The 25,292-nt window shown below is 36.9% G+C and overlaps 1 protein-coding gene across 2 annotated transcripts in view; it reads right to left on the bottom strand.

Annotated features, from left to right (window-relative positions):
* LOC114242640 (phosrestin-2) overlaps window positions 1-20,862 on the bottom strand; it is an 85,179-nt gene extending 64,317 nt beyond the window's left edge. For both annotated transcript variants that reach the window (XM_028173886.2, XM_028173887.2), the window contains exon 1: window positions 20,607-20,862. The gene's annotated coding sequence lies outside the window, so the exon portion shown is untranslated. The remainder of the gene's footprint in view (window positions 1-20,606) is intronic.
* Window positions 20,863-25,292: the final 4,430 nt, after the last annotated feature.

Raw genomic sequence — 25,292 nt, 5'->3', positions numbered from 1 at the left:
CGATTTTTTTTTTTTTTTTTTATTGCCCTTGTAGGCAGACGAGCATACGGCCCACCTGATGGTGAGTGGTTACCGTCGCCCATGGACTTCAGCAATGCCAGGGGCAGAGCCAAGCCGCTGTCTACCGTAAAGCCTTAATGTAATCAAATTTAGTTTCAACCACTATTAGAATTTCAGTAGATCAAATCGAAATCTTACGTGGACATATTGGAAACAATGGATTATGACAAATAAGCTTATAAAAACAGCTTAACGCCATGTTAAATTTACGGTGACGATAAATATATCGTCGTACAAATTTCTCAAGGCCAACAAACAGTCGCAAGCAGAACCATTCATTCGAGAGTGCTTTTAGTAATTTACGTGAATTCCGTGAATTTCTCAACGCGTATTCACGACTTAGTGTGAGCATGTGTTATAATAAAACACGAACAAATAAACACGGAATAGCCAACACGATTTTCGGCGCCACGTAACGAGCGATGAATGCACGTAAGAGATCATTTAGACTCTAAAACAAACATACACTTATCAACAAAAAATCTATATAAATTTTATGTTTATACTAGCTGTACCCGTCCGCTTAGCTGGGCATTTAAAATTAACATTATTATTACTCACCCCCACAAAGATTCTCATCATTAACGCCCCCGCAACTGGTGTAGGGAGTCCAACACTCATATGAATATTAGCGTATCCATTAAGTACATGTATTTTCTACATGAATACCAAGTTTCAAGTCAATCGGATGCATGGTTCAGTAGTTATAACGGAAAATCCGATAAAACCACTGTAGATTTATATATTAGTGTAGATACAACTTTTACATACCAGATGTACTGGTTAAAAGATTAAGAGTGAGACACAGTAATAGGTAATTGCCTATTTATTATTTATTTATTTATTGTCCGTGTAGACAGACGACTGATGGTGAGTGGTTACCGTCGCGCATGGACATCAGCGACGCCAGAGGCAGAGCCAAACCGCTGCCTATCGTAAAGTATAATGTAATCAAATTTAGTTTCAATCACTATTAGACTCTCAGTAGATCAAGCCGAAATCTTACGTGGACATATTGGAAACAAAACAAGCTGCTAATTTAACGCGGCCTCAAAGGAATCAGGCCGCTCTTGTACACACCATTATTAATACATTATTAACATACCTACTTCAAGCCATAAATACATTTCACGCCACGCTCGCATTGCCATATATTATTTCGACTCGAAAAACTAAAACAATGGAATACGCTACACACATATAAGTCATTTTGTGTAACCTTTGTTTATTTCAATTGGATTTTTGTTTTGTTTTCTATTGCATAGATGAGTGGACGAGCTCACGGGCCTCCTAGTGTTAAGTGGTTACCGAAGCTCATAGTCATCTACAACGTAAATGCCGCCACGCACCTTGAGATATGAGTTGTAAGATCTCAGTATAGTTGCAACGGCTGCCCCACCCTTCAAACCGAAACGCATTACTACTTCACGGCAGAAATAGGCAGATTCTGTTTAGTTTTCGCAAACCGTATTAATTCATGATGGGTTTATGAGGTGAAGATTAAAAGATGAATGAGTTGTGAGTCACAGTGCGTGTTTTAGCCTCATTTTCGCTATAAACATAAATTGTGCTTATTATGAGCCAAGTGAATCTAAACAGTATGATTAGTTCGGGATTGGGTTCATTACTGAATGTCCACGGAGGTACTAGTTCGATTTTAAATATCGATATGAAATGCTTTGTTGACTTGTACCAATAAGAAACAGTAGTCTTGTTAAAAAATGTCCTAATGATTAAAAATCCCGGCATAGCGGTACCGAATAATGTAATTATGTTGAAATTTAAATCACACAGACAAGAACGGATCAAATACTCAACACTCTTTAATTATACTTGAAGAAAAATAAAAACTAGTCACTTTTGAAGGCAAATAAAACTTAAAGTGCGCGCTGTGAGCCTGATTGCGTCTACGTATTTAGATCAGTATCAATAAAAATCGATATTTTTTATCACAAACGGACTCTAAAAGCGCTAAAAAATTTGAATTTTATTCTACCCGACGCCGCGACGTTCGTCGGACTTTTGCGTTTTAATGAAATGTGTCAAAATGTACAGTAGCGTACATTTCACGCGCTACCTGTGTCCTTTGTTTGAAAAACAAGCAACAAAATAAATAATAATTTAAAAAAACTAATAAAATACGCTTTTATAGAAAATCCAACTAAAAGTAGAAAATAAATTTGAATTAAAAATAGTGTAAGACAAAATGATTTTATTGTAAAAAAGCGTGGGGTGCATGGTATAAATAATTATAAATATTTTATGAACAGATATTAGTAGAAGGATTATTTTGATAATATCCTGAAAAGCAGAAAATATTGAATTGTCATCGGTCCTTAATAAGTATACCAAATTTCGAGTTAATCCGACGTTTTGAAGGGGGTCAAAATCATGTTCAAAGATTCCGTTCCAAAAATACATACATACATACGTCTGAAGCTAATAAAAACGTATTAAAAAGAACAAGAATATTCACTACTGATTTAGTCCAATTAAAAAAACTTTGTATTAATATTTCACTAACACATTCTATGAATGTTTGGCCTCATTCTGTCCATTTTACATCTAAATATTTATGAAGAATTTTCCTCGTATTATTACCATATCTGCATATGAGTTACAATACTGGCAATTTGAATGAAGTTTATGTGTATGGCTGCAATAAATTCTAAATCGAAATGAATTTTATTAAAAAAATATGGAATTCTTAGTGTTTTTATTTTTTTTACATATTGTTACGCGCTGGGGCTCGGGATAAATAAAATTTCTCCACATTAGTGTGTATTCAACACTTAAAACACTTAAACACTTCAACTTTAAAACACTCAACAAACACTTTCAAACTCTCAATTCGGTGGTTTCGCTTCGCTTCAGGTGATCCATTCGCTGTTTCGCTTCGAGTAGTTCCGATTACTGACTGACTGAGTGCCATCTCTACAACGCTTTTATAGCCGATACCTCATCTCTAGAATTATCAAGAATATTCTACACATCTCTAGTAGTAGTTTCCGCTATCTGTCAATAGATGGCGTTGTACTTCTCGAGCGTACTATGTGCTTCTAGATCCTTCGATATTCGTTCGACTATTCGGTGATAAATGGCGTTACTCTTACCGGCGTAACAATATTTTGCATCTTTTTCGTCAATATGGACACGATAAAAATACTAGAAATTGTGAAACAGGTGCTCCGTCGCGACAGCTCTACCGCACAAACGGCTCACAATATTAATGACGTCTACGGAGTGAACATTACAAATGTTTTTTTTATGATTGAAGGATTACTGGTGGCCCTGAGGCCTTTCCAGTTTCACCAGGACAAGTGGACAAGCAAAGGCTCAGCCAGGAGGGGTGGGATTTGCTTCTAAGGAGACCTAACAACTCAAGAGTAGTTGCTTCGCGAATGAATCTACTACCGGATCGGAATTACGACCCGCTGAGAAGATCCGGCGCGAAACTCAGCGGACAAACGAACGCACGACTCCTTATTGGTGTGTATACAACACATTATATACAACGATGCTCAATCTACCGCTTACTTAGCAACAGTTTTCATCGTTAGCGTCAAAATAATATTGGTCCATTTGCGTCAAATCTTGATAACTGGTTGCCGCGCGAGGAGTGTGCTTAGTGCAAGTTTTTTAACGTTCTCGATAGCGTAAAAGTTAACGCAGTAAAAGTTAAGCAGTTGGAACAGCGCCTCTAGCGGCAAACGTAAGCAAAAGGTTCTAACTCCATACAGATTTGAGTTAACTTTTACGCTATCGAGAACGTTAAAAAACTCGCACTAAGCACACTGAACGATTTCCAGCGCGATGAACGCGTTAAGGTATGCCTTGCGTTGCTTAATAAACTCAGAAACGACAAGATTTAGTTAACATTGAATTTGAGACATAATCGTTGGCGATGGAAGGCTGATTCTTTTTGATAATCTTAACTTTTTACATTTAAGCTTACTTTGTTGTTTTGATTGTTACTTCATAGGTAAAGACTATATATTTGGTGTACTTTTCGACCAAAGCTCATCCAAAATCACTATTCAGCATCATAAGAGGGTCTGCGACGCTGTACAAACATAATGAGGAACAAGTGCAAGAAAAAGAAGAAGGTATTTAGAAGAAATAGATCAACAGAACAAATCTAGAATTAAACAACGATAAGGTTGGATTTATTTCAATGGAATTTATCTATCGTAACCAAACTATGTATATCTCATCCAAATTCTTATATTTACTGTTGGTAGGACCTCTTGTGAGTCCGCACGGGTAGGTACCACCACTCCGCCTATTTCTGCCGTGAAGCAGCAATGCGTTTCGGTTTGAAGGGAGGGGTATCCGTTGTAGCAATACTGAGTGAGACCTTAGAACTTATATCTCAAAGTGGGTAGCGCATTTACGTTGTAGATGTCTATGGATTCCAGTGACCACTTAACACCAGCTGTTAGCTCGTCCATCCATCTAAGCAATAAAAAAATAATAAAAAAAACTTACACTTCAAAGTTGCTTGGAATGTATTGTATGTATACGTCACCTAACTTATGCATAATACCCACATATATGTAATTCATACGGCTTCATATAAAATCAAAAGCTACTCAAAAGTAAACGAACCTGATGAATTAACGGTTCTTTGAACCCGAATTATACAAACTTGGTATTTCAAACTTTCGAGTTTGTTCCAACAATTGAGTATTAGTATTATGACTGGTATTATTTGTTAAATGGCCTCAATTCGTAAAACTTCTTAATACGTAATACTTCATTAGTTCTTATTCAAATTTACGTAGACGTATTACTTATACGGTTGATTAGTTTTATTTCAAATGCTTAGAAATGAGAAAAGTAGGAAAAATTAGTTATTCGCAATCATAATATTATGATGTCGAGCTTAGAAACTTAACTACCTAATTTGTCTGCCGTGCCTAATTCTGTCCAGAAGCAGGGATTTCAAGGATGATGCAGCCTTTGTACAATCAAAGTCTCTACTGGTACTGTTACGCGCTGGAGCCGAACCCCAGAATAAATAAAAATTATACCGAAGTACAAATTAAAACTGCACTAACACTTAGAACACTTAACGAACACTTTAAAATTCTTAATTCACTTCTTCAGCTTCGCCTAGGGTGATCCGTTCGTTGTGTCGCTTCGAGTAGATCCGGTTATTAACTAGCTTCGTGTCATCTCTGCAACGCTTTTATAAGTAGATAATCCCTAGATTTATCTAGAACATTCTTGACAAGTCGAGTAGTTTCGATATGTGTTTCCGCTGTTTGATAATAGATGGCGTTCTACTTCTCTAGCGTTCTCGAGCTTACTAGTTCTTTTGATATGAGTTTCTAATATTTGACGGTAGATGGCGTTGCTCTTACCGGCGTAATGGTATTAGCATTTATGCTGAGCGTTCACGGGCTCTCGCAATCTCTGAAGACCTTCATACCACCGTCACCGAAACACCTTCGTACAATAGACATGGTAAATAAGCTATATATGCCTAAAGAAAAATTTAATATACAAATTCACCGTAAGATTTCCGGTTTAGGTCAGGCTTACTGTTCCCGATCGGTTTTGTCCTTGACGCTGACTGATCGCCGGGAGGTAGGCCTTCAATTACTGATAAAGGATTTTGAAACTTCTCGCAATGCTCCGCTTATAACAATAAACTAACACGTTCGCCTTAAATTACAATTTGTTTTTCTTGATTATGTCTCAGATGTTTAAATTTATTTATTTATTTATTTATTTATAACTTTATATACTAGACAGTATAAAAGCGGACTTAATGCCATAGGCATTCTCTGACAGTCTACTTTGGGGGGGTGCAGAGATGAACCTTGGTAGGTGTAGTGTGATAATGATATTACTTAAACATAAAATGTGTATATATAACATACATAATATTTATAGATACAAATACTCGTACTTAAATAAATACATACCTATACATAAATATATATACACATATAAAAATATATATAAATAAATATTATCCATTATGTGAATTAATGATCAATTAAATCGCTCGCGTCTTCTTTTTTTATAAATTAGTTTTAATACAACTGCGTGTTTAGTTTCTTGTCTTTTTTTAGGTTCTTGATCTCTATCTTAATATGGTCGAATATCTATATTAATATGACTATAATTTAATTCTTAAATTAAATCTTATGCTGAAAACAGATGCTACGTCAGACAATTTGAAAACTAAAATTCATATCATACTTTCTTTATGATTAATAATCTAATATTAAATCATAAGCCAATCGCAATAAATTATCGAATTTATTTACATCAAATTGATCTGCCGAATGACGCTTACGATAAATTCAGCATTGAAGTTTACTTAATTCTCTGTGAAAATGTTAAGTGTACTCTGAGGTGTTATTATTGCAATAACCCTACCCCCTCTATTTGGTGTCCCTAATTCTACTATTGTCTACTACTCCGTACAGAAAATAGTATTTAAGTAGTTAATAGTTGTAATAGTAGCTTGAGGTAGCTAGGATCATCTATCTTATTTTATAGACAACAGTTATACTGATTTTCATTATCCCTTGAACCAATGTTCATGCATTGTGATTCTAATAATCTTTGTCTTTAATTTCAACACAACAATTTTAGCCGAAACTGGAGTATTCCAAATCAAAGCCGTGGAAGTGAATCAAAAAAATATTTGCCCTCTTTGAAGACGAACAATATAAACTTAACGCATGTTGAACATTTTGCAAGAAAAAAAAGATGTGTGGTGTCGTGGGACACCGGATAGGAACGAAGTGCCTTATTATAAAAATATTAATTTTAAGTTCTATTCGAGGTATAAAGAAAATAAAATTGGAGGCTTCGCAACAACCCACGGTCATTCGGTAACGTGCGAACTTATTGTGGTACACTTCATTCACGGTTGTGTGCATAAGAGTTAGTGTATTGCACAAACGAACGCTCTGAGATCGTGGTCAATGAATGATAAAAAAATATGTTATTTTTTGTACGTTATTACAAAGTTAAGTCGTACACTGTGTGTATTACTAATTTGTACGTTATTACAAAGTTAAGTCGTACACTGTGTGCTTACTAATAAAATCTTACGTTACGAACGTTTTTTCCCGGTTAAGGTACCCCTCCGCGTCGTCCCATAAGGAACTTCGTTCCAAAAAACCCTTAAACATTTTTCGAACCACAGTCTATCTATATATAAGAGTATGCCAATTACAACAGAGCGCCATATATGGGAGACAATGAAACAAAACGTGGAAGCTATGAATGTTTTTTGATTAAATAATTTCGATGCAGACTCCGTACGAACGTTTAGTACAAGTCTGGACTTTTATTTCGATCACGTTGATACTTTTTATCGCTTCGACGTTTTCTGAGTCACAGATCAGATTTAGTGGTAGATGAACGATGAGTTATATTATCTGGCACTATTGGATTAATAACCGGGGATATGAAGATATACTATAGTTTAAAATGGGCTTACTTTATAGATACTAACATAAAATATGTTCATTTAAAAAATATATGTTTATAGATATATTTATCTGAGAGTTTATTCTAGTTAAAGTCTTTTTTTGATATATTGCCCTTGTAGGCAGACGAGAATACGGCCCACCTGATGGTGAGTGGTTACCGTCGCCCATGGACTTCAGCAATGCCAGGGGCAGAGCCAAGCCGCTGCCTACCGTTGAGTACTCAACACAAAATAGCTTAACTTCAAATGTTTCGAGATATTACGACAAGGTTATTTATTCTATATCGAACTACACCAACAAACTATCGATCTCCGCATTTCCGTTTATTCTTCCCTCTGAAAGTGTTCATTGTGCGAATGTTTCATTAAAAAAATATATTCATGACGAGACAAGTGAATAGACTTAGTAATTCATGAATGAAAATTAATGAGGCATTCACGAAGAAGAGAATGAAGGTATTTTTGTTAAATCTTTTCATTCAATTTTGCTGAGTTTTCTTTCAATTCGGTTTTGTGATAAAATAAAATAATCAAAAATAATAAAATAAATAAAGTTTTCATAAATGTTTGCATACTTTTACGAAATAAAAATAATTCAAAAACAAATGAATTACTGGTGGTAGGATTTCTTGTGAGTCCGCACGGGTAGGTACCACCACCTTGCCTATTTCTGCCGTGAAGCAGTAATGCGTCTCGGTTGGAAGCACGGGTACCACCACCTTGCCTATTTCTGCCGTGAAGCAGTAATGCGTTTCGCTTTGAAGGTTGGGGCAACCGTTATAACTATACTGAGACCTTTAGAACTTATATCTCAAGGTGGGTGGCGGCATTCGCGTTGTAGATGTCTCTGAGACGGGCTCTGGTAACCATTTTAGGCTGTGAGCTCGTCCACCCACATAAGCTATGAAAAAAACTTAAACATTCTGTATACTGAAAGGCAATTTCACAGGTAAAGGGCGTATTTAACCAGTAGATTCACATCTTCCTCCTCCTTCCAGCATCAAGTTCCTCAGTGCTGAGGGCGTGACCTTTAGGCATTTGAGTTCGAACTATATTCCTCCATTTTTTTCTGTCCTCTGCGTGGTGGATAGCGACATTAACATACCTGTAGCTAACTTAACTAAAAACACGTAAAAATTAAAGAATATTAAACACACGTCACTTGCGGATAGTTATCTATATATTAATACGTGAAGAAAAAAATTTGTATCCCTTTTTACAAAAATTGCGCGGACGGAGGAGTATGAAATTTTCCACACTTATAGAGAATATAGAGAAGAAGTGCAAAATGATTTTTTTTTTTTTAAATAATGCATAAAAGATACATTAAAACAATAAAGAAAACATTACACACACTACATACCATGTATTTGATGCACACACGCATGCATACTATTTATTGTCAAACTTTTGTTCTTGACGTCTGTTGTCAAATTGAGAATACATTAAATATTGTTTGTCTGTGTTAATATTTTTTATAGTGTAGTCTTGGCGAAATTTGTGATTATAGAAGTATAAAATACAATCATAATAGTGTAAAAACTTACAATTCTAATTAATTATAGTCGAATTTCGACTACTGCGGGACCTCTACTTCATAGAATAACAGTATCTGGATTGGGTTAATATTGTTTCTATGACCTACATTTCGTTAAATCTCACGATTTGTTTTGATATTGGCAATAGATTGCGGTTTAAATTTATTTTTTAAATTAGGTCGAAATGTACTCCATACAACAGTAAAATCTTTTCAACAGATTAAGATTCGTGTTTAAATCAGGAAATTTACGATTTGTTGATTCCTAAATTTTTAAATGATCAAACATTCATTTAGTTTTTTACATCAACTGGATTCTTTTTGTTTGGATAACCACTTCGCTTTCCTCATTTACCACCCTAACTTACTGCAACGCTCACACATGAGTAAACACGTTTAAAAAATAAACTTTCGAAGCAAGCGCCTAAATGTATTTAGTTTTTTGGGTTAAATAAAATAATTTTCATTATCTGAACAAGCATCGCTTCTAATTGTGGGAATCAAAACGGCACGTGTATTGAAACCTTCCGATAGAATGATTTTGGTGAACAGTAAATCTATGAAGTCACTTCGAAGGAAGAATTTTCTTGACTGAAAGTTGATGTAGTTATTACTGTATTGATGTACTCATGTTTGTATCACTAGTATAAAACAAAGTCGCTTTCTCTGTCCCTATATCCCTATGTATGCTTAAATCTTTAAAACTACGCAACAGATTTTGCTGCGGTTTTTTTAATAGATAGAGTGATTGAAGAGGAAGGTTTATATGTATAATAACATCCATTAAATAGTGCAGAAATCAATAATAAATTACAGTTTCCGAAGCGAAACGAGGGCGGGTCGCTAGTTTATATATAAAACATAATCATGGCACATGCATAGCGACCGCTAATACATCACTATGCAATCTATGCTTTGTTAGGAAAATGTTTAGCATTTTTTATTGCAAGCTAGAAGGTCAAAAAACTATGATTGTCGTGAAGTCAAGTGATTGGATACCATAGATGGAGACGCATGTGTGGTAATAATTGGAAGGCAAACACTATGGAAAGAAACAAGTGGAATTTTTTTTCTAGACCAAGCCAAGATCCATAAATGAAGTATCACATAGTCCTAACAGCTTACATTTAGTATACTACATAAATACAGTTTTCAATATTGTGTGAGAAAAAAATTAAAGTAAATATTTTTTTGTTACTTTTTATTAAGTTTGTTTATGTACTGTTGTTTCGGTTTGAAGGGTGAGGCAGACGTTATTCAATATTGCTACGCGTTGCGGTTCGGGATAAATAAAACTCTACCGAAGTACAACTTAAAACTGTATTCAACACTTTGAACACTTCACAAACACTTTAAAATTTTCAATTCGCGTCTTCCGCTTCGCTTCAAGTGATCCGTTCGCTGTTTCGCTTCGAGTAGTTCCGATCACTAACTGCGTGCCATCTCTGCAACGCTTTTATAGTCAGGACGAAATCCCTAGAATCGCCCACTGAGTTTCTCGCCGGATCTTCTCAGTGGGTCGCGTTTCCGATCCGGTGGTAGATTCTGCGAAGCACTGCTCTTGCTAGGGTCAGTGTTAGCAACTCTCCGGTTGAGCCCCGCGAGCTCACCTACAAACGTTAGGGCGAAGCTGAAATAGCCTCTCAAGGCTATCAGCATAGGTAGGAAAAAAAATAAAAATAAAAAAAACCTAGAATCGTCGAGAATATTCCACCAAAATCTAGCATTGTGTGTTTCCGCTATCTGACAATAGATGGCGTTGTACTTCTCGAACGTTCTAGATGCTACTAGATCCTTCGATATTCGTTCGACTATTCCCTAGAATCGCCCACTGAGTTTCTCGCCGGATCTTCTCAGTGGGTCGCGTTTCCGATCCGGTGGCAGATTCTACGAAGCACTGCTATTGCTAGGGCTCCCAGTTGAGCCCCGTGAGCTCACCTACTAGCCCGATGAATCTAAAATAACCCCTCGAAGTTATTATAATGCGGCATAACAATAACAATAACAGTAATATTGTTGTCATTATTGCTATTATTATTGTTAATTATAGTTCCAATAGCTGTGTCAGAACACGGCTTCAAAGAACACGAAAAGTTTCGATCAGCACCTTGAGAAACTTTCGTTATTCAGCTGGTTTTGGGGCTTGATACAGAAGGCAGTTATCCTCGATACGGCGCGTATTGTGAGGGGTTTTCTCACTCTGGAGTCCTAACCACTGGTGGCTTAGATGCCGCCATCAGCGACAACATATTTTTGTGTAGTGTTCTAAAAAAAAAAAGAATTTAATTATTATTTTTAAAAAAGTCGTATGATTAATAAAATTTTAAATAAATATCGTAGTATAACAATATAATGTCCTTTACTCGCAGCTTTTTGTAAAAAAAGCAAAAAAGCACCTATTCTGTAGAGATAATTCTCTACAGAATAGGTGCTTTTTTCTGATGATATTACCCTACGCCCCATTCTGTATGTTTTACAACATGTATATAAAAATTCACGGTAACAGGTTGAGTTAAAACGTAATGAATAGACTCACTCTCGCAATTTGAAAATTAAAAGTGTGACAGCCATTTTCGTGGACAATTTCTTGTCTTGGGTCAAAAACATCCAAGTTTTTACAGTTCAAATGCACTCAATATGAATTATTTATTATCTTTATTCGTCAAATCATGCCGTCGTTTTTTAATTTTTTTATTCACTTCTAAGGCAGACGAGTATACGGCCAGCCTGATGGAAAGTGGTTACCAGGACGAGACGCGAATGGTACAGAGCCAAGGCGCTGCCTACCGCTTAATACTCCCCACAAGGATCGTTTGAAGAAGGACATGTCGTAGTGCTCGGGAAACACCGTGGACGGGAGCTCATTCCAAAACTGGATGGTACGTGGCAAAAAAGATCTCGGAAACGCACTATGGATGACCGCAGTGGCTCCAGGTGGTGGACCAATGGATGAACTCTACTCCGGTGGCGGACGATGCGATGGTAAAATCCAGATGATGGGATTATCTTAAACAATCCTTATAGCACTCCCCATGGACCACAGCAAGAACCGAAGTCTCCGTAGACCCAGAAGTTCCCAATCGTATCAACATACGTTGTAGAAATATATGTTATTAATAAGCAATGAATTAAAAATAGTAGTTCCTTGTATACATATTCATAATAAAGCCGTTCTTGACGGTACTCACACATTTTCTCAAGTTTATTTAAATAAGTAGCTTTTTTTTTAAATCACTGTTCTTACATCATATTACACTTGCGACTTATTTGTCATCTCCAAATTCCCGTTCACCATCTAAGGATCTTTCGAAAACGTTCTACGTCAAAACGGAACTTCACAATATCAGTTAAGATTTTCATTCATTTATGAGGAGAAATGTTTTAAATTGTTTTGACAGTTTGTTTTGTTTTCATGTTGAAATTATTATATTCCATTTGGGCAATATCGTTATTGCTTTTTCAGCGAATAAGTCAAAGCCAATGAATATTTGGATTAGTCCGATTATTTTTTAAGTCTTGTTGGAAATATTGATGGAACTGGTGGATTACTGGTGGTAGGACCTCTTGTGAGTCCGCACGGGTAGGTACCACCGCCCCGCCTATTTCTGCCGTGAAGCAGTAATGCGTTTCGGTTTGAAGGGTGGGGCAGCCGTTGTGACTATACTGAGACCTTAGAACTATATCTCAAGGTGTGTGGCGTATTTACGTTGTAGATGTCTATGGGCTCCAGTAACCACTTAGCATCGGGTGGGCTGTGAGCTCGTCCACACAGCTAAGCAATAAAAAAAAAAAAAAAAAAAAACACTAATGGCCGTCTTAGGGGTGCACATACTGTTAATGTACTAATTGTTAATGTATTCTAAAACGGTTTTAAAAAGGAAAAAAGATAATCGTGTCCAATTTAGATTGCTCGGTCACCGTTCCCGTCGAACCTGTTAAGCACAGCTCTTGCTAGGGCTAGTATTAACAACGCCCACAGAATAGAGGCTCGTGAACTCACCTACTCGCCCGGTGAATCTAGTATGGAACCCCTCGAGGTCTTTAGAATAGGAACGAAAAAATTTTTTTAGATCATTTCGCGGCATTATTTTTAATACTTGCTATTATTATTCCTTCGCCTTTCCCGAGGTCCCCGCGCCTAGGGGCGTGCGGGGTATATGGGACTGGTCCGCGACTTCGAGACCGCGGGCCCAAGGATGTTTTGAGGGCCCTACCCACTAAACAACTCCCCTGCACTTACCCAAGCGTCCGATTCCCTCCGAGGTCAGAACCCGGATGAGGTAAGGGGGTTACCGCGGTCAACACTATAACCAGACGGCGCAGATCACCCCAAGGACGCCCAGCCGACGGAGCCTTCGAGGCGAATCGAAGGCTCTGAAACGTCGGCCGTCTCGGTACGGCAGCCCGTCAGGCCACCCAGACGATGCCGCTGGTGTCCCAGAATACCCCGCTGATTATTCCTTCGCCTGTGTTCGTTTTTTTAAGATGCCTTTACTATTTAATGGGTGGACAAATAATCTGATAATCTGCATATAATTAACCAATAACTAAACCCCTTTAATATTAAATTCAAAATTTTGTTCACAATCAAAATCTTGATATTATGAACCTCTTTAATTATAAACATTTCTAAAGCCGATTTTGTCTCGGGTTAGCTCAGAAGGGATAAGTTCATAGAACGAAATGCTCTCACTCAACCAAATATCATAAATCGTTCAGATTAGATACCTACAGTAAATCGATTATGGGATTATCTTACTTAGAACAATTCTTGGCAACAGTTTTGATTGTCAAAGCTTTTAGCACAAAAGTATTGTGTAAACAATAATCGATATTTTATATATTATAATACGGCCGTCTGGTGTAGTGGTAAGTGACATGGTCACTACACAAGGGGGTCGCGGGTTCGAATCCCGCCAAGGGAAGATATTTGTATGATAAATATAAATGTCTTTTCCAGGGTTATGGATGTATATTAAATATATGTATGTGTATAATAAAAATCTTACATTTATTTCCGTTATCTGGTACCTGTAACACAAGTTCTTTACGAACTTATCACGGGACCAGTTAACGTGGCGTGATTGTTAGTAAATATTTATTATTATTTATAATGTATTATTATTATTATTATATCTGCGCTTGTTATATTGTATTATAATTGTGCGTGTTTATATTTTTGGATGGTTGTTACTACTTTGGTGTTAGTCACGCTAAAGCGCCTAAAGGAATCTCTAAAAGGAATTTCGCACAAAAATTACTTTACAACTTGGATTAACTCATCGGATAAATTTTATCATGGTAAGTGACCCGAACATAATCGGGAATTTCTGTTATAATAAAAACGTAAACATGTTCAATCGTTCGTGATTTTACGTACCGACGGATTCACAAATTGAGCGGTAGTTTATAGACTACAGAGTGATACCAGCATCTTTTTATCTCGGTAAAATAAAAATGCATTTCGTTCTGCTTGAATTACCAATTTAACTCTAATAATTTATTATAATACTAGGTATTAAAAGAACTATAACTAATTTTTTTTTAATGTATTTAATATTGTTATATGAAACTATGTAGAAAGACTTATTTTAAAATTACGTATTTTAAAGACAAGTCATTCGGGAGACTGGAAATTGCCCACCTTAACGCAGTGAGCAAACATGAAATAAATAAATAATGAATTTTGAACTAAAATTGTTTTTTATTGACCAATAAACACGTCAACGTCATTTGATTTAGATGATTATTGCCGTACACTGCTTTTTGATATATAAAACTTAAAGTACAATTATTTTTTATTGCTTATATGGGTGGACAAGCTCACAGACCACCTGGTGTTAAGTGGTTACTGGAGCCCATAGACATCCACAACGTAAATGCACCACCCACCTTGAGATATAAGTTCTAAGGTCTCAAGTATAGTTACAACGGCTGCCCCACCCTTCAAACCGAAACGAATTACTGCTTCACGGCAGAAATAGGCAGGGTGGTGGTACCCACTTGCGCGGACTCACAAGAGGTCCTACTATAAGTAAAATTGAAATTAAAATGAAAAAAAAAAAAAAAAATTTGAGCGGGTATTTCGACTCGGTCAGTCTGATTGTAGTCAAAAGGATACTCATTAATGAATACGCAAATTTATTTATCTAGATTGAGAGACAAGTTGTTTAGTGGTAACAAGAGTGACAGCGTGGATGCCGCTATAAAAATTGAGACCGGAGAGACACTCAACCGACGGAATTGAGAAGGACGTAATTCCTACCCGCGTGAGCTGGCATCCATAAATTTTCGTACAAAACATTCGATTCCAATGTATTTTCAAATGCTAAACGGTTCATTCATCGACAGCATAATTGTATAGTATTAATCTATATCTATATCTATACTAATATTATAAAGAGGAAAGATTTGTTTGTTTGTTTGTTTCGAATAGGCTCCGAAACTACTGGACCGATTTGAAAAATTCTTTTTCCATTAGAAGCCGACATTGTCCCTGATGAACATAGGCTACTTTTTTTTTTTTTTTTTTTATTTTTTTTTTTTTGGTTTCATGTGTGTTTTAATGTTTCCGAAGCGAAGCGAGGGCGGGTCGCTAGTGAGATAATAATTCGGAAAACAGCGTATTTAATAATAATATGTTCGAATGACAATATTTGAAAGTATTTTTCTACAAATTGTAAAGCGTTAAGAGAATTGTAAAATGTTATAGAATATCTCTAATGTTTTGTTGAGGAATTTTGTTTTTTTTTTTTTTTAAATATACGAAATCAGTTCACAAAGAGTCCAAGGTTTTTTTTATTTTTTAGTTCCTTTGTTCTGTTTAGTCGAAATATAATTTATCCTCACAATAAATTAGTATTAAGTGAACCTATGTCATAGTATTATCTGAGGCTTTGACGAGTCATAGACATTTCCAATATATACTTTGTGGTTTGGTATTTACTCTCCTATTAGGAGGAAATTTGCACTCAAAATAAATAAGTCAAACACATTATTTTATAAACACTATGTTTTGCTAGTGTACAGTATTAAAATTTTAACAGCAAACGGAGAAAAAGAAGCTAATCACTAGGTGATACTAATTATATTATATTATGAAGATATTATTTTAAATTGGCGCGCGAATCTTATTGACTGATACCTACCAAGTTTTTTTTTATTTTTTATTGCTTAGATGGATGGACGAGCTCACAGCCCACCTGGTGTTAAGTGGTTACTGGAGCCCATAGACATCTACAACGTAAATGCGCCACCCACCTCGAGATATAAGTTCTAAGATCTCAGGTATAGTTACAACGGCTACCGCACCCTTCGAACCGAAACGCATTACTGCTTCACGGCGGAAATAAGCGGGGTGGTGGTACCTACCCGTGCGGACTCCCAAGAGGTCCTACCACCAGTGATTACGCAAATTATAATTTTGCGGGTTTGATTTTTATTGCACGATGTTATTCCTTCACCGTGGAAGTCAATCGTGAACAACAAGTGACACCTGCGCATTCGGGAATTCCGATTGCGCCCGATGATGCCCGATCGTGACTTAAATATGCCAGTGGTGCACGCTCGGTAGGGCCCTAAAACTAACGCACTAAGCTTAGATTAGGTAATTGGCCTAAAACCAAGACAAAGGTTGAAATTCCAAATAACTCTCCGACGAATGATGAATAATTATAACGCATGAATTTTTTTTCACTATTTATTATTCTATAGTTATTCTATTGGTTACTTTTCTTTTTAATAAAAATCACTGCTATTATTTGTTAAGTGGTCAAAACCTAATACGTCGAGAGTATACGTCCCATCTAGTGATGAGTGGGTACTATCGCTCATGGACGTCAGCAATGCCGTGGACCCAGCTAAGCCACTGCCTACCATTGAGCACTCTCCACAAACCTCGTTTGAATAGTATCTGTCGGAGATACGATTTATGTTTAGCAGTTTCTCTTTTGTTTTCTTCTAAAAGTGGAAAAAAGGCACTCCAGCTCATCTTTTGCTATAATAGCTAATAAAGGAAATGGATACTGTTATGTTTTTACCTACTTATAAATATGTCGGAGACGGTCATTAGTTTGGTAGCTCAACGAAACGCAACACGATTCCCGAGAGATGGCAGCACGATTGCGGTATCGTCAGAACTCGGCTAACTTCGTGCTACGACAGAGCCTAGCCAATGGAGGCGCGTAGACGCCATAACACACTTACCAACCAACCTTCTTGAAGAGCGGTGCCTCGTCCTAAGAACTGTCATTCGTTTTCTTTTGCTAACGTCAAGATAAGATTTCTAAATTGTTCTAACACAACAAACGTGATTGGTGTACTCAATATTTCTCTTAGCTCGATCACCCTATTCGCCCCTATGATGTCTGACAATGGTGTTTATAACTAACAAATATAATAGATAGTTATAAGGTCTAGTAAGATTCCTGTTTTTATTAAGACGAGACCGTCATCACCGCCCTGTCTACGGAGTTCAATAACTCTGATTCACCCAGTTACGGTTCACCGAAGTCTTTGTTCAGTTTTGCCCTCCGCCCGTTATCAGATAATGAGCAATTTTCCAGATAAACTATACCCAATTTCATATCTATCGGCGTATTTAATACAAAACCAATATTATTTATTAGTTTTTTTTTCCATTTACTTCTTTTTGTTTTTAAGCTATTCTAGTAAGCTCAAGGAGTTAGTTATACTAGGTTCACCGCACGATTAGGTGAGCTCACAGGGCTCTGACCTAGCGAGCGTGCTGAAACTAGCCATAGCAAGAGCAGTGCTTCGCAGTATCTACCATGGAATCGGAAACGCAACCCACTAAGAAGATCCGGCGAGAAACTAAGTGGACTACCATTGACTTAAATTTTTTTTAAACTCCTCCTCCTTGCGTCATATCCCTTATTGCTGAGGGTAGTTACCACCCTTTTCTATTACCTTCGCACGCACGATCTTTCTCCATCTATTTTTATCTCTGGCGCTGTGGAGGGCGTGAAATGTGGAATCAAGAACGATGCGGATCTGGTCGGACCAACGTACTGGATTTTAAAACAAAGAGTGTAAATTGACTGCGGGGCCTGATTTCAAACCGCATAAGTTTGGCCCACTACAAACTGCCATAATTCGTTCTACAACTATATCCGAACAATGTTGATAATTCCGCTGTGATAAACAAATGAAAATTGCTAACGCTTATTACGGGAAAAATAAAACTTCACTTTTTCACATCTCAAAGCTCGAAAATTCGGCACATTCCAAAATTTCCCGGTTTAAGCCCCTTACAAATGATTTAATCTTCAACACCCCTTGGCGATATAATCTTATGATCCACTTTTGTCCGCCGAAACACGTGAACGTCCATTTTCCTGGCGATGATTTATCGTCGTTCTCAATTCAGAAAGCGCTAAGCCTATTTCGTCCCGGATAATATAAATAAATGTGTGTGTGTGTGTTTTTTTGGTTAATATTATATCTGAGAATATTTCGGGATCAAAAGTGAAAACAAATCTGAACGTAAATAATTGTACTATAACAGAAGATCAAACATACGTAAAACACACACATGGTGGTCCTCCGTAATTTATACAAACTTGTACTTTGATACACTTTATGTGTCCGACGGTGTATTTCCTTAGATACGAAGGGCAAAACTGAGCAAATAATTCGGTGAACCGTAACTGGGTGAATCCGTAGTTATTGAAATCCGTAGATACGAGGTGATGACGGTCTCGTCTTAACACCAGGTGGGCTGTGAGCTCGTCCACCCACCTAAGCAATAAAAAATAAATAAATAAATTCTTGTTCATATTGCTTCAATATTGACAATAAAGTATAATCGATCAAATAAAAACAAATTATCCTTATTGAACAGCTTCAGCCTACGTTTTCCTGTATTACTGTACCGGAGATACGAACACGCATACGATATCTTTTATAAATATTTTGACACTGCACTTTAATTGAAGTTTTTTACTGGTGGTAGGACCTCTTGTGAGTCCGCACGGATAGGTGGTGGCCCACCCCGCCTATTTCTGCCGTGAAGCAGTAATGCGTTTCGGTGTGAAGGGTGGGGCAGCCGTTGTAGTTATATTTGGGACTTTAGAACTTATATCTCAAGATAGGTGACGCATTTACGTTATAGATGTCTATGTGATCCAGTAGCCAATTGGCACCGGGTGGGCTGTGAGCTCGTCCACCCATATAAGCAATAAAAAAAAATAAAAAAAATAAGTTTCGCAATTAGAAGAATATGACATGATTTTATTTGGCTTTGATATACGCATTATACATGTTTACGGGACTTTTTCTAATACGAGTATGTACCTATATCTCTAAATATGAGTTCGAAGATTAGGAGATTTTAGATACGGAGTTGAACAGTGTCAAGATTCTAACCAAAATGACTAAGTAAATAAACAGAAATCACCTTTATGCTTCCGCTGTCAGTTTATTGCTTTATAAAAAACATATCCAAAACTTTTATGTAGAAACAACTCTAATGCTTTTTGTCCCTTGCGACAAAACTTCTCCTGAGCCTTTGAAGTTGCTATCCAAAATCTGAATGTGTAATTTGGATCTTAACGCTTACATCTGAAGGATCATTTTAGAGTGACAACTCCACAAACACATGACATGTGTCATCTAATTTATGCATTAAAATATGTACTAATCTTTGGATTTGAAACGAAACAGCGCTGCTCTACTTGAGTTTTCATATTAGTATTAAAAGTACTTAAAGAATCGATCACTCTGCTTTCAGTGGTAATATAGGTATTTAATCTGTGCGTGAAGACTAAATGCCCTTTTGATGGTGAGTGGTCACCGTTGCTCATGAGCATTAGCAATGGCAGGAGCAAGGCTGATTACAGTTGAGGACTCCCTTCCAACTCTTTTTGAAGGACATGACATTACGCCTAGGCGCATCCTACAAACTCGGGTATTATTGACTTTACATTAATAAAACTATATATATTTTAATTAATAATTAAAAATATATATTTTTTAATTAATAACATAGTGCAATATGTATTTTTTTCGGACACGATTGCTATCAAAGCTTGTAATGGCGTAAGTGATTTATTTCAACCATAATATTTTATTTGGATAATATCTGGAGCAGTTTCTTTTCTTTCTGTAAACAACTCAAATACAATGATTTCCTCCTAGAAAAACCTGAAAATACACGTATTGGTGGAAGGCATTGTAGATATCATAATATTCAAAACAGTATAATATGTGAATCGTAAAAAACAAAAATAAAGAAAAAAATGTTTCAAAGTAACCGTGCTAGTCTAGACCTGGACGAAGCTTTGTCGTGACAAATAAAAGCTTTCATGAGGTCAGAAATCTAAGTTGGGATATTACACAGATACTAATTTAATAGGCTATTAAGCTTTTGCAAGTTTTTTTTTTCCGTTTCGTTACATTTTTTCAATATTAAAATATAGTTTTTTAAATAAGTTTATTATTTTATACTGTAAAACATGATAACGTTACGCACAAAGGTGAAAATTACGCATTAATGAATTAATTTACGATATATGAAAATTATAATCTTACCTGTAATTAAGAAAAAAGTACTCGACCACACCACCAAAAAGTTTCGACACAAAATCACACTAAATCACATCAAGAACTCGAACTGATGACACCGACATTTCGATGCAATTACAAATATGTTATATACACGAAATAAAATCACAATTCAAATCCCTGAATCACAAACCAATTGAATTTTTCGATAAGTTATAAGTTATACTCTTTATTATATTTTTAGCGTACGCTAGCGCACGTCACGCCGCCGCTGTTATCATAAGCCAACTGAACTGAAAGCGACGTCTGAAAGCCCTAGGTTAGAACGTGCAACAAGTATAATTACAGATAAACAGATATCGACATGCTGACGAATTAGTTCGCCGTCTTATATGAACCCAGGCCATATGGCCATTGAAATGATAAGAAAAAGGTTTCGGTGCAATAAAACAGTCCGGCCTTTTTATCCCTATTAGGGGTTAAAGTATGAAATTGCCGTTTTATTGTAATAGGTACTTCGAATCGACATAGAACCTTCATGGTTTGAGATTTTTGAGTGAAATCTTTTTCAAATGGTACCTATGAGGTTCTTCTTTTAAAAGATGTGCAACATTCGATTATTGACTTTCAGTTGTTTTTTTATAATATTAATCTTATTGAATTGAATTGAATTGATTTGAACACGAGTTCCGACGCGGAACTAACGCTGCAGAAACAGCTCGCAATATCAATGTTGCGTTTGGAGAGGGGACTGCTAATGAACACACCGTGTGATTTTGGCTTAAACGCTTTCGTGATGGAAATTTTGTTTTGAAGAACGAACCACGTGGAAAATCGCCCACACATGTGAATAACAATGAATTGAAAGAGATGGTGGAAGCCGATCCGAGCTAAACTACCCAGGAATTTGAGGCATGATTTAACATTACCTTACCAATAATATTGACTCATTTGCGTCAAATCAATAAAATAAAAAAAATATGAAAAACGGATCTGCAGAAAGAAACGCGTGTTGAAACTTGTGTTGCCTGTTGAATCGATACAGAAATGAAGGAATATTGAATCGAATTATGACATCTGCTGAAAAGTGCTGACGAAAAGCTTACTGGTGGTAACACCTCTTGTGAGTCCGCACGGGTAGGTACCACCGCCCTGCCTATTTATTTCTGCCGTGAAGCAGTAATGCGTTTCGGCTTGAAGGGTAGGGCAGCCGTTGTAACTATGCTGAGAACTTTTGCCCTGAGATTTTAGACATAAGCTCGACGATTAAGTTGATAGCAGAATCTATTATGCTCACAATACGCCCACAAGTAAACAAGATTTTCTAATCTAGTTATTTTCTTCTCAAGACAAAAGAAAAATACTTACAAACAATATTTACGTAGCATACCCGCGGGAGGAGTTATCATATTCAATTACAGAATAAAATACGTAGATTAAAAGACAAATCGATCACGTAATCTACACAAATCCATTAACTTGGAGTCTTAGAATTTCATTGAACAATCCTGTTTCTTCATTGAGCAATTCGTTCAGCCCACGATAAATATAGAACCTATTTACGTAGCTTTTTTTCTTATTTCTGAAATTCATATTTATCACAAAGGACGGTATTTTGGGTAAGTCGTCGTGGCCTAAAGGATAAGACGTCCGGTGCATTCGTATCGAGCGATGCACTGGTGTTCGAATCTCGCTGGCACCAATTTTTCTAATGAAATACGTACTCAACAAATGCTCACGATTGACTTCCACGGTGAAGGAATAACATCGTGCAATAAAAACCAAACCCGCAAAATTATAATTTGTGTAATTACTGGTGGTAGGACCTCTTGTGAGTCCGCATGGGTAGGTACCACCGCCCCGCCTATTTCTGCCGTGAAGCAGTAATGCGTTTCGGTTTGAAGGGTGGGGCAGCCGTTGTGACTATACTGAGACCTTAGAACTATATCTCAAGGTGTGTGGCGCATTTACGTTATAGATGTCTATAGGCTCCAGTAACCACTTAACACCAGGTGGGCTGTGAGCTCGTCCACACATCTCAGCAATAAAAAAAAAAAATAAAAAAAATGCACCTAGCGTTTAATCCTGTCATTGTTGTTGACAGGTACGGCGACAGTCGTCAGTTTATACTAATTTGCTACCAGTTCTAGGAAGTTTTTACTGGTGGTAGGACCTCTTGTGAGTCCGCACGGGTAGGTACCACCACCCTGCCTATTTCTGCCGTGAAACAGTAATGCGTTTCGGTTTGAAGGGTGGGGCAGCCGTTGTAACTATACTTGAGACCTTAGAACCTATATCTCAAGGTGGGTGGCGCATTTACGTTATAGATGTCTATGGGCTCCAGTAACCACTTAACACCAGTGGGCTGAGAGCTTGCCCACCCATCCAAGCAATAAAAAAAGAATGTTAATTACGCTGTTCTAAGATAAGTTTCGTACAGCGATAGAGGAATAACGATCATTTGTGTAGAGATAACGACAGAAGGAAAGATCTTCCACCGAGCGGGTGATATTGCTCGGTAGACCGACCGTCGAAATGTTGTTGTGCGGAACTTGTATATATGCGGGCTTATCTTGAAAATGTCGTAAGCGAGATGCAGGCATTTGTCAAATATCTTGTGTTGTATGATGGCTAACACCACATTTAAACTTCTTCTTCAAACTGAGTAGGTTTATCGCGTCCTTACGGATCCATCAGATCCAATAGCTCATGCATTAGACGTCTTCAGCTCTAACTCTAGGTGTTGGCTTAGGGACCCCGTTAACTCGGTACTCGTCGAACTCGACAAAGAGGTCGACGCGCAACCTAACCCATACATCAGCCCGCTGAGTTTCTCACCGGATCTTCTCAGCGGGTCGCGATAACGATTCGCGAGATTAATTCGCGAAGCACCCGCTCCTGAGTTGTTAGGTCTCCTTTGGAGGCCCTCGGACGGTTATTAGAAAAACCCACCACTCTTAGCTGAGCCTTTGCTTGCCCACCTGTACTGGTGAATTTGGAAACAACTCCGGGCCACCAGTAATTCTTTCTTAAAAAAAAACATAAAAACAAAAAAGTTGGCTTATCTTAAACATTATCTTACTACTATCTCAATGTCAAGCTGCTGTTCACTGAGTCCACCCAATAAATGCTGCAATTTTGCGTGACCTGTGAACTTAGAGATAAAAATAAATGACATTGCTCGAAATTGAAAGAAACATTCATTTTGTTGCTTATTACAAATGTGAGTAAATATAACAAGGTATGGATTTTCGTGGTACTTATTATAGAGCAGTGTTTTTTTTTTGTGTGTGGAATGATTGAGGTCCGGATCCCTTGCCGCAGAATTAGGTTGTATGGTCAAACTTCAGAGCTCATTAGGGAGGGCTTGCTAGCAACTATTAGATTATCATTACTGGTTGTAGAACGTCTAGTGAGTCCGCAGGGGTAGGTACCACCGCCCTGCCTATTTCTACCGTGAAGCAGTAATGCATTTCGGTATGAAGTGTGCGGCAGTCGCTGTACTATACTGAGACCTTAGAAGTCATGGTGGTGGCGGCATTTACGTTATATATATGGCCTCCGGTAACCACTTAACACCAGGTGAGCCGTGTGCTCGTTCACCCAACAAAGCAATAAAAATCCATAACATACACAAATTCTCAATATTGCTTTTGAACTATTAAAAAATCATCATTTCAAAATATAACCCTGACCTTTTTTATAATACAATTGAGAATACAGCCTTTTTTTTTTATATGATTGAATATTTACTGGTGGCCCGGAGGCCTTTCCAGTTTCACCAGAACAGGTGGGCGAGCAAAGGCTCAGCCAACTACAGCCTCTAGCGTCTAGACGCGTTGTGATATGCTTAAAAAATTTCTTATTCACAAAACTAGTATTAAACATGTTGTTATACAAATTGATTAATCTTAAAGTTGTGAATCGAACAAAATATTTATCTTGTTAATAATGTAGTAGCAAAAATTTCTCGCTCGATTTTATTTTCTAAATATAAAATACTAGATAACTCCGACTGCTTTTACAACAAATCATTACGTAGATAGTTATTATTCAAATACAAAGTTAAAGTTATCATGGAGAAAGTATGAAATTGCAACAATATATTTTTTGCTTTCGTAAAGAAAAAAGAACGATCCTTCCAATTAATTTAATTGGTCTATTTTTTGCTAGAAGCAATCCTTGGAGTTCACTTTTAGATATAACAAGGTATTTTAGAACTTAGAATCTTGTCTGCCATATCTAAATTGATTAATGAAGTAGTCAAAAAAACAGTATCAGATTAATGTTTAGTTCTGTTGTATTCTTACAGCTATTAACATGTCAGCGGTCATGTTAATAGCTAGCACGCGTGGACTTGCATTCGTGTTTCACAGTAACATTACGAACAGGTCCTTAATGCAGTGCTGGATAACACAGACCTTTGTCTGGTTGGTTTATTTTTTGCTTAGATGGTTGGACGAGCTATTAAGTGGTCACTGGAGCCCATAGACATCTACAACGTAAATGCTCGAGATATAAGTTCTAAGGTCTCTCGAAAGAAAGAAAGAAAGAAAGCATATCGAAAATGAGTTATTACATAAGTTAAAAACAGCGTGTAATAATTTTCAACAGGAAAAACATAAAAAAAAAATTTTCCAGCGGTTGCGTAAAATGCATACTTTTAAATATCTACTGCCATAAATAAACTAACGAATCCAATTAGAAAAACGG

The sequence above is a fragment of the Bombyx mandarina genome, chromosome 15 (genome assembly GCF_030267445.1).
Source record: "Bombyx mandarina strain Sakado chromosome 15, ASM3026744v2".
Classification (NCBI taxonomy): Eukaryota; Metazoa; Arthropoda; class Insecta; order Lepidoptera; family Bombycidae; genus Bombyx; species Bombyx mandarina.
Note: the sequence above shows the minus strand (reverse complement) of the source record. Positions and strands in the feature narration are given on the sequence as shown.